Source organism: Coloeus monedula, assembly GCF_965178545.1.
Source record: "Coloeus monedula genome assembly, chromosome: 3".
Taxonomy (NCBI): domain Eukaryota; kingdom Metazoa; phylum Chordata; class Aves; order Passeriformes; family Corvidae; genus Coloeus; species Coloeus monedula.
This window is the reverse complement of record NC_138783.1, coordinates 62,723,124-62,735,300: the sequence shown is the minus strand read 5'-3', so window position 1 is coordinate 62,735,300 and position 12,177 is coordinate 62,723,124.

Sequence of the window (12,177 nt, the reverse complement as noted above, 5' to 3'; positions counted from 1 at the left end):
ATAAAGGGTGAACAAAAACCTTGTCCAGACCTCTCCCAGAACTGTCCCATGAGAGCCACCAGCCCTGTTGTCCAGGTCTGAAACCCATCAAGTCATTAGGAGCAACTCTCTGGATCACCTGTCAGACTAAGTATGGGATGTCTAAGGGTGTGGGACACATTATGGAATGCAGGGGAAGATCAGTTCATGGTTGCAGAGAACTTCTTATGGGATGTTTCAGGGAAGAACCAAAAGCAGGAAAAGGGAGGGCCTTAGGTGATTTGAGGAAGAACAAGTGAAGGAAAATTAAGAGCTATGGGGGGAAAAAAGGCCAGCTGAATGCAACTACTTTTCTGGTCTGCACACTTGTCTGGCTGTTGGGACCTAGGAAGCTAGAAACTGGGGAGACTGGAAACCAAGGATACTCACTGGGCAGACTGAGGGTCTGAACTCAGTAGAGAAAGAGATACAACTTGCATATATATATATACACTTTTTTCCCCTCACTATTTTATCCTCCCCCTGCTCAGACAGAGAGGGGAGCAAGATGAGGTCATTCATGCAGTCAGTGATTGTGTGACTGATGAGTGTGTCCGTCTGTGATCGGTGCCACCACCTGAGCGTATCTGTAAATATGTGTTGTATATGTGCCCTGTGTACACGTACCTGCTGGAAATACATCTTCAGTCGCCACTGCTGGTTGGAAATAGGAGCACGGAGTCACAACAGCCTCACCTCTCTCTCAGAGTATTAGATCTGGCATGATACATGTAAATTTTCATGTAACGTAATGTACTTAAAAAAGATATTTTAGTGGCTTATGGGTCCCTATAGCTTTAAAACATTTTAACTACATGTTGTTATTGAACATAAAACATATTTACTAAAATATTTAGTATTTATAAGTCTATAGCAACTTTCTAGAATCATGAAAAGAGTCCATGATCTACTTACCACAAATATTTTTTTCTCTTTTTCTAAAGGGTTAGAATTGTGTCAACCCTTGCAAATTCCCTCTGCATTTTAGCTTCATTCCAAAGGAAAATCCACAAACAGGTTGGATTTGTTTTCCCTGTTCTCCTCACATATATCTTTTTGTTTGCCTGTTCTTCAAGTAGTCTTGAAGATTTTTCTTGGGAACAGAGGCATAAAGAAGATGAGCAGTAACCCAGAAAAGGTTTTGCAGTTTAATGAGCAACCTCATTTCCTGTTCATAAACCTTTGCAAGGTTTTAATATGCTCCTAACTTTATATCTGCATCTTTGTTTAAGAGACTTTTTAGGATCCTACAAATAATTTTCACAGTCTAGATTTTTAGTGTCTATGTATCTGAAGAGCTAATATCAACTTTAAATGTTCAGAGTAAGTTTGAAGAAAAAAAAAAATATATATAATTAATTCTGTTTTTCTCAGAGGAAAAAGGACATCTGGAATCTTTGCTATACCAGGAAAAAATATGCTTTCTAGGAAATGTTGAATATTAATTAAGAACAGACAGTTTTATTTACATGTTTCTCTCTCAGAAAGAGAAATTCCTAAGCATGTAACAATGTCTTAACCTTAAACTATGTTATCAAAAGAGAAAAAGAAGGGGAGGTAAGAAAACAAATGTAGGGAAAAAATGGCAATAATGAATGAAATACTGAATTTGTCTCTTTAATTATGTTTTTGTTGTTGAAACCTTCATTTTATTCCTTCTCTTTTTTCTTTTTTATAGTATTTAAAAACCCTTTTTATCATGTAATAGATGACATAATAGGATAAGCAAACTATAACAGGAAGCCTTCCGGATCCTGCACCAATGGCTGAAAATGTAATGCCAGCAGTTATTTTAGGTTTGGTCGAGACGTAGAGCTCAATTTCCAAACACATTTTTTGTGAGAAGAATTCATGAAGCTGAACTGCCAGATTTCTGCCAATGCAACTCTTCCTATTTTGTAATTTGAATATATGTTAGGACTTCAACAATCCCTAAAACACAGCAATAGGAGGATATCTTAATCTGTGTTATAGACAGCAGACAGTGTATGTCATCAACTGATCCTGGTATGGGTATGGACTGGCCAAGGGCAAGTTTATATTGCTGGTTGGAGTGCAAGAGAATAGATTATGTCCAATTTCACACCATTGTTTGATTGCTAGTCTGAGCACTCGTTTAACCAGAGTGCAGATTCACTTATTCTCATTCATACTTCTTTATCAAATTAGGTTAAATTTGACTAATGTGTTCAAAAGCCTTTGAAGACAGGAGACAGATGAACAGATGTAACTGAAAGTCTTTCTTTAAAAGAAACAAGCTAAAATTATCTCTTCATTACAGTAGCTAACATGATTCATTGTATTCTTTGAAGAGTCAAAGTAAAATTCACATATTACATAAGTTCAAGAAACTTCAATTTATCTGCAATTATTTTTGGGTCATAGAAGTAAAGGACATCACCCCCATCCTCTTCATGTGAAGACCTGGTTGCTAGAATAGAACTTAAACAATCAGCATACTGATCCCTTAACAGTCCAAACTCATTTCTATGAAGTCACTGGGAACAAGGATGTAGTTTGAATCCCTGTCTGTATAAAATCTGCCTATATTTTTTTTTTAATGATGACAAGTAGTTTTGGTTTGGTTTTTTTTTCAATATAACCAAACAACCACATCTGTGTTAGTCTTCTTTGTCTTTCCTTGTTTTTTGTTTAGTTTTTACTGACACTATCTTTATGCTTCCTTTTTTTCCAGAAAAAAAATAAATCAGAGGATAAAATATATCATTCATGGCATTTCTACTTAGATGAAAGAGTCTTACTGTTTATTGCAAAGACACAGCAGTTCAGCACTTGTAAATATGTCTCACTATACAGTTATTCCTAAAATAAAACAGGCCTGTGATTCCCACAGCACTTTACAGCAGACCAGACAACCCAGATTTAATGATTATTTCTTACAAAGTTCATCTGAAAATAACAATGGATTTCAGCTAGCCCACTGATATGAATAATTGTTTTGTACAAAGCATTTTACTTAGGAGGAAAACCTGTGCCAATATGACCAGGTTTTAACCGGAGGAAATGAAAAGCTAAGAAATGTTAGTGTTGTGAATTTCCTGCTCCATTTTTAAACTTAGATATTGAGCTAGAATGAAAATGTGTTCATTTTCTTGTTCTCTCACCAAATGGAAATTCAGTAAAGCCTTGAAACTATGACTGAAATCAGCCTAAACCAAGCAATTTGGCAATGTTTTACAGATCATATGGTTTTTGTCCAAAAACTTCTCAGAACAAAAAGAAAAGTGTGTCTCAGGACTTTGTTAGTCTGAACTAACATCAGAGGCAGAGAAAGAATTGCAAGACTATCAGCAGAAGCAGTAAGACTGGATACAGTGGTACATAAGGTTGAGTGATCTCTTGCTCATTTCAGCAGACAAGATTTTTCTTGGGAGTGAAAGATTAGCTAAAATGAGAATTTGTCAATCTTAGATTGTTTACTAAAGTACAAGGAAAAACAATAGTAATTATTAATTCATAAAATATCTAATTACATAAATAATAAAATACTAGTGCAATGTGTAAAAAAAAAAAGAGGACAGTAGCTAAACTCAATTGAGATCAAAATATAAGAATTTTTCTCTTTGGGAACAGCAAAGGTGAAATGGAGGAAGCATTGTGTTTCCTTGAAGCTGCTTCATGAAAGAATAACACCAGGTAAACTGTAAAATTGATGGCTCTCACAGAACTCCATCTATTATCCATTTGGATGGAGGAAGGAAAAAAATCTACATGGCCACATATTATTGTCCTTACTGGGGCTTAGAAAGCACTCAACATACTTACTAAAATATAGTATTCTTAGTAGTTTCCCAGTTCACCTGACCTTCAATTCAGTCAACTGTATGCCAGTCAATTCTTTGCCAAACTAGTCTGGAAAGGACACCTGCTCAGACGGCAGTAACATGGAAAACAGTGATGAAATCTGCTTATACTTCTCACTAATATCAATTGGATTAATTACTTATCAGCTTACTCTTTCCCATGTAAATTATTGTAATTTTCCAACTAACAGTTGAGAGTTATAAATTTGTGCATAGAGATTAACAGAGGAAGGCACAAGTATTTCAGTATTAACAAAACAATAAATGTCTATACAAGCATTCTAACAAAAGTCCTGAGCATATGTGGCCTCACTCCAGCAGAAGAGTCTAGATATAGATGTATTAATTTTATTTCTATGTTAATTTAAAAATACCTAACAAAACTGACTGCTGGCTATTTTAAAAATTATTATTTATTTATTTTTGAACTTATTTTTGCGCCACCATATCTATGCACTGTTATATTATTTTTGAAATTACTCCCCTAATCCAAAGGAAGAAACTTTTTCAATGTGTATTACCAATATACTGAATATATATAATATTACTCTGCAATCTTCAATCATACCCTGCAAGGAAACTCAAAATGTAAAATTTATTTACAGAGTAAAAATAACTTCTTTTCTCATTTAAAAACAATTTATTTTTTTCTGTCTATATTCAGAATAATATTTCAGGAATAAAATCTTCATTTAATACTTCTTTTTGTGTGTTCACCAAGGATAGAGAAAATGTATGCATACTGGTATCTTTTATTGGCGGTCTGCAACTTTTTCTTTTAGCTATCTTCTAAAAGAGCATGTCTCTGAAGTGTTTCTGCTAGATGGAGAAGAATGCTTATATTCAGTCCCAGTATTTTTACCAGTCAATTCAGATCTCTAATGTGGGTGAGTTATATTTCCCTTAAAATTTTTAAATCATACCTGAGTAATAGCTCTTTCTATTTAGAACTGTTTCCTCCAAGCCTCTCACAAATCTGCGGAAGAAAATGCATTTAGCTTTTTATTCCCATTCTTATTTTTGACACGAAACAATAATGACTACAGAAAAGATCTTGATTATGAAAACATTCAAATTAAAATGTAGTAATAGCCTGGAACTCCTAATTTACCTTTTCTACTGCAGAAGTCCTGTTTTGTTTTTTCTCTGACCTATTTCTCTTCATGTTTATTTTGGTGGTTTTTTTTTTGTTTTTTTTGTTTTTTTTTTTAATTTTGGTTATGTTTGGGGGTTTTTTGTCATCACAGGAAAATATTGTAATAAGTTCCCTTGGGTTTTGTAGCTTCCCCTTCAAATTTTCCCTTCCTGATTTTGTTAACCCAAGATTGGACAAGACCATTTATCTCTCATTACATCCACTGCCCTCTTATATGAAGCAGTTCACTGAGCAGAAGAATTTTTCATGCACACATAATCCCTGCATTCATTGAGTAACAGAATAATATTTGACAGTGGCTATCAGGCTACTTGAAAATAAGGAAGAAATTTAGCTGGTAATCTATATGTTTCTCCCAGGTTCATCACAAATACTTTTTTTGTTTAAAAGCTACTTATTGGTCCACTTCCATAAGAGCCTTGGGCCTACATAGAGTCTGCAGATCTTTACATTTCTATCAGGTGTAGAAATATGTCCTATGGATTAAATGGGCATCTATGATTAGATCTCACATCTATGATTAGATCACCTGTTTTTGTGGTGATGTTAATGTGATGAGACATGTCCTACACATCTTCGGTGTCACACAGATCTGTGAAGAGATATAAACACCTTCTTTAAAAAGGACTCCTGTTTGCCAGCATAACTCCCTCCCCTACTTTCTCCTTTTCTCCCTATGGTTTAGTAATTCTCAGTTGTAAATACCAAAGACTTCTTAAATAAACCAAAATGTGCTAGGGAATATTTGAGTGATATATTATCTTTTATCACGAGACATGCATCTCTGCCTCATGAGAAATGTAGCTCTTGTCTACATTGTATTCATTTATGTCTTTTTGCTCCTTCAAGACATGGTAATCCAGGACAGGATTTAACCTCTTAGTATTCATGGCTGCATTCTCTATATTGCACTATTAGATTGTGCAATTCCCCATTTCAACAAAGTACTGCATTACAGCTATCCTGATTTGTTGCCTTGCTTTTTACAGTTTCTCTCTTGCCAAGCCATTCCTTTTTAAATTTGGCATTATTGAGCTGCCATGAGTTTCTCCACTAAGCATGAAAACTATAAAAATGTATCCATATATTTTCCTGTTTAAATTTTGTTTCTTTGTAACCTTATTTTAATTTATTTTCCATTTTATTTGTGTAAAAAAGCTCTTTAGATATTTGTTTGTGTTATTTTTGGTTTTTTTGCGTTTTACTTAATTAACATTTAAAGTGTCCACATTGCTCTGTAAAGATACATTATATTTGCTATCTATTTTACTATTATATTTACCATCTAAATTTGCTCCCAAAGGCTTTTCCCATAAAAAAAGCTATTAAAAGAAAAAAAGGTAGAAACTTTTCCATTAAAAAATCAACTGCATAAAAATCTACTATATACTAAAAATTCCTTATCATAAAAATCACACAACAAAAATCAGTTTAATCAGTCCTGTTGTCAGAAGTTTAAATTACATCTTGATAGTACATTCTCTCAGAATCCTTTTATACACAATTTTTAAAAAAGGCTGTCTTGAAATGTAAGCTGTTCTTAGTAACAGGAAGGAGGAAATTTTTTTTATTGCTTTTTATCTCTCCTTTCTTTTGTTGTCTCAGTAATCACAGATGCTGTGGAGGAATGTTGTGGAGGAAATCAAGTCCACACTGATAAATACAGTGAATAAAGCTAAGACTAGAAAACAAAGCCTCACATTTTTAAAAACTTTTCTTAGAAGAAAACTTCACAGCAGATTAGTTCAGCCAATGGTTACATTTTTCTTTACACTTGATATTAACTTGAAGGTTGAAGAATGGTTCAAAGATTCATGACTGCATCCACTCAAAGCAACTATTGAGACAATTATCACTAACTGTATTGGAAAGCAATTTCAGGTGGGCTGGGTTTTTTCATGAAGAAGCTTGACCTGGAGTATTTAACATCAACAAGATCTCTAAAGAGGGACTCTAAAAATCATGAATTTTAAAATAAAAATAACTTTTTTGTATCATTCACTTCATAAATACTTCAAAGGTAGATAGATGTCACAGAGCACCCACATGAACATATGCATACAGACCACACTCATACAAAAAAATAAACTAAGCATGTGCAGATTCTTGTAAGTATTTTTCAAGAAGTAGAGAAAACAGTGAAACAGATTAAAACAGCTTAGAAGGTCACAGACAAAGATGGCTTAAATGGATGGAAAGATGGGCACTCATCTGATCAACATTACTGTTAAATCGAGGAAACCATTCAAACACAGACTTTGTCAGAAATACCTTGTCTAGATCAAACAGATGGTATAACTATTGTGTGTAATCATGGCAATTCTCTTCTTTTTTTTTTTTTGTTTCCTTGTAATATTCTACCTATGGTGCACCATAGAGAAAAGAGGATGCAAAATACAGTTTCCTGATTGTGATCCAGGGAAAGCTGAAATCAAGACATCAGAGACAGATATACACAATAGACTGATTTTTTTTTTTTTCACTTATTATTAACAATGTCCTAAGAATATGCAGCACAACTATAATTTTGGAAGAGGAATGGTGAACATTCAATCTGTGTGCTGACTACTTTGTATAAAAGAAACCTCAGGATATTTAGTAATACAAGAGTCAAATCCTTGAACTGATTACATGAAGTAAAAAATAAGAAAACAAAACAAAACAAATACAGAGCATGGGAAAAATCTGTAGTAAGTATTTCTTTAAAATACAGAGGACATTACATTAGTTTAAACAGTGTGGCAAGAATATATAACAAAATAACAGCTGCCAAAAACACTTTGTTGCTATAAAGAGAAAATAGGCAGGACTTTTTACACTGGCAGTACCATAAGCAGTCGCTACTTAATTTGATTTGAAGGACTGGGACCATAACAACATCTGAAGGAAGACAGAGGTGTCATGTTATCTTCTGCTGGCTTTAGTTAGCTTGCTTTGGGGTTTTTTTCATCATTGCTTTGACCATGAAATTCACCCCAAAAATATACCAGACTACTCTATTTATCACATTCAAAACTGGCAAATAAAGGAAGCTAAAGTTGTAATTTTCAAGAACTCATGTCCATGTGAGCAATGGAAAAGAATTTTCTGACAAGTTTTTTATAATGAGATGCTTGATATAAATGAGATCCTTGATATAAAACTGTAGACTTGGTTTCCTATCAGAGTATGGCAACACTGATTATAATAACTTAGAATACTTCTGATTTTTAAGAAAGATTTACCAAATTCTAGATTATCATAATATTTTTAATACGTGTGTGCAAAAAATCCATAAATGCTCTTTGCTACCACAATACCAGGAGGTATTTGACTTCATAAGGCAAAAATCCATACTACCTTGAAAAAGAACAAATGTGGTTGCCTGGTAAGTGTGTGTTCATACATGTTTTTGTGAGTATCTGTCTGAGAGCTGGAAGGATCAAAAAGACAAGACAAGCTTTTAAAGCTGTGTCTCTGCTGGGACTGAGGACATTACTCTTGTCATTTCTCAACACTCCAACACACATGGAGAAGATTTATTCACGTGAGCAGTCAATGTACTTACTTCTGCTACATAATTACACTGCTTAAGAAGTGAATATTTTCTTGTCTTACTTGATATCCTCTGTAAGTTGTAATACACTTCAGTAATTGTATGCTTATTCCTAAGACAAAAAAAAAAAAAAAAAAACAAAACAAAACAACAACAAACAAAACAAAAAAACCCAACCAACCAAAAAATAAACCCCAACACCCAAAAAAGCAAACCCCACCCCAAGCCTTGAAATAAGAGCAGAGCTCAGTTCTTTTCCCATAGTAGAGGCACACAAATGTTAGTAGAGTTTTTGGAGCTGTAAAGGTGTGTTCAGGGTCTGAGCATTCCTTTAAAAATACAGTTCTGGAAAGAAGGACAAACCTACAATTCCTTTGTTTCAATAAGAATCCAGTCATCTTAATCAATGTCTCCATTATTCAGTTTTCCTCATAAATTTTAGAAAAATTACTTTAAAATATATGATAAACCGAGCCATTAGGATATCTTAGAAATATATGATCAATCTTAGTTAGTAATAGGTGAAACTAAGAAAAAAAAAAAGATACCAGTGATAAACCCAGAAACAAGATCATGACAGTGAGAAAAATATACTAAAAACTAGCAAGAAACAAGCATGAGAGATGAAGAAAGAGCCATAGAAGCCAGCTCTTGAATTTGGAAAATAATTTCCCCCTCCCCAGGGAAAATGTGGAGCAAAAAGTCAAGCAGAGTGAAGAAATATATTGAAATAAATGCCTAGCAGAGTGCCACATTATGGAGTATTCAAAGGTAACATACTGTATGTTAGTTTAGAAATCAGAGGGACTTGATAGATACCTGTCCTTAAGTCTCTTTTTGCCCAGAAAATGACTAGGTTTTGAGCCTAGGATGTTCAGCAAGTACATTTCCTCTAGCTTCAAGAATACATCATATCAATTCAGTAGAAAAAAATCTTTTGTTCATTTACCTTCAAGTTTTCAGAAACTGAAAATCACTTTAAGGCTTAATGTAAAAAGAAAACCAAGGCCAATACTTCTAACATTGAAAAAGGGAATATTAGAGTAAGAAAGCAGATTAAGTAGTCTTTTTTTTTTTTCCTTTTTTTTCCCTCTCGAAATACCACAGGGTATTATCTTAGTTCTAAAGAGTACTTAGAGTTTAACTTTCAACGTAATACTCAAATATTAATATTGGACCTGATGTTCTTTCCATTGAATTTAATGGCAAAATTCCCAGAGATTTCAAGTAGGCAGAACCAGGCCTGTTATACATTACTGATATGTAAAATCATGATAGAAACATTAGTGAAGCATTTTTCAATGCATTTTTGCATGTTTTCAAATAAGTATACTAATTATCTTGATTATTTCCATGGAGAATAATTATACACATCTCTAAAGCTCTTATCAGTGTAAATATTAAAAAGAGGGAATATATAAACAGATTACACTAACAAAATATCTCTGGGCAATTTGAATAATTATCATACATACTGCTGCTGGAGAACTGCCTACTTCTAGAGTTCTACACCTGCTACTTTAAACTCACTTTTGGCTCTGAAATTCCTAACAAAATTCTCTATCACATACAAGGAAGATCAAGACTTTAGTCTGCATTGCAGGATTTGACGCATTTTCCAGGGAAAATCATTAACTTTAAAAATGTATCATACAAATAATAGATACTAGAATGTCTCTATAAATTAGCAGAAAGGAATAATAATTAAATTTCCAAACTCAAGAGAATAACCTTTTTCAGCTTCATAGAAAATGTTTAATCCTAATTCTAATTTCATCCTGCCTCTTTATTATGCAAGAGAAGACAAATCTGTAGTTACCTATTAAAGATATCCATATTAGTTTTTCAATTCATGAGACTTGAATTTCAGTTTGAGACTGAAAGTGCAAGTCAGTTCAGTTAAAATTTAAAAGTACTCATTTACTTCATAAATCACATCTGTCAACCTACAGAGATTTTGTGGATATCTCATTTTAGTTGACACTCAACATCTATTTTAGACTTTTTTTTTTTTTTGATCTGGCGTCCAGAAACTTAATGAGGCATTTAGGTGTAAATATCCCTGTTTGAGTCTTACATTCTGTGATGATTTCTAGACAGTGCAGTCAATGTAGTATGAGCAGGGATTCAACTGAAAATTCACAAAGCATTTAAACTAATTTGCTTAAACTTAGGTGTCTAGTATCATTTAGGATCTCTTATGGTGTTCTAAATTCCTGAATAAGACTTAGACATATGATACAAGTCACACAGAAGACATGTTCCACTTGATTTGGCTGATGGGAGCAGCACTGATCAACCCAAAAGGTACACACAGTCTGTCTGTCAGGTGTTCAAGCAGCTGAATGGAGCTATACCATTGCCTGACCCAAACTGATCCTTCAGGGTGAACAGAATTTCCCCTTGAGCGTGATGACCTGAATTTATCTACATATGTGTATGTCCAGGTGAGCTAATCTGGAGCTCAATACCATCTGAGGACATTTCCAAGCAAGACAAAAAATTTATACACACATAAACCCATGTCAGGTTAGACATTTACCACTGAGATCTAGTCTAAGATCTCTTGCATAATCAGTTTCTGTAGCTCAAATGATTTACAGTAGTTGCTTAAACTAATAGTTTATGAAATTCCTGAATTAAGAGTATTAAATCCTTAAATGATCAATAGGCTTTACAGGCTAACAAATATTAATTAACACCTTTAATTTATTCCTTTACAGACTTAGAATTCAATTTTGCATATGACAATACTGATGGAGAGACAACCTTCTTATACAGCCTGGAGTTTTAGTTTTCACAAGGAGGAAGAGATTAGATACATAAGTATTTTATGGTTCACAACAGAGCTTTTCAATTCCAAGCAATATTTGAATAGATTATTTCATTTAGTAAACATTATTTAGCACCTAGAAAACTTCTAGAAACTGATGATGTTGCTTGAAAAGATGCTAAGTCTAAAACATCCAACCTCTTGTTGGCTACAAATGGGTAATGTCCAATGACTTCAGTGGTCTACTCTGCAGCTGTAGAAAGGCTTCTCTTTGGAAAGCTGGTTAGAGGATTAGTACCTAATTTTGAGATGTTTGATTTAGAACAGTATCTATCTGTCTGTCTATCTATCTATCTATCTATCTATCTCTCTATCAAATTTATTAAGGAATTAAAAGACCAGGATAAAGGCAAGGACATGAAAGGGTTGTTCTATTGCAGGACTGTGCTTTGAGGAAAGTTTATCAAAATCTTTGGTGGTTTTGTTACCTGAGATATTTTTGTATCAAGCAGAAATGCTGCACAGACACCCCTTGATGATACTTCTACATTTCTCAGACTAGATGCTTGTCTTTGGGGATAGGCAAAACCCCAAGGAAAAGAAAAACAAGAAAGCCAGAAGGACAGTTATTTCTCTCAAAGTCCTTACTTTCCTTAGGCCTCAAGATATATTTTATACAGAAACATAACGTGTATGGAAATACCAATTCAGGTAATGAAGCAGACTATTACAGAAAGAGATAAACATGCACAGAAGTCAGTTCTAGTAAGGACATGTTAAATTTACACCTTTTGGGGGACAGCAGGGCTTTAGGCTGCATGAGCAAATTTTGTGGTTTTAAAATGTTTTCAATTACTGTCTTGTATTTCCC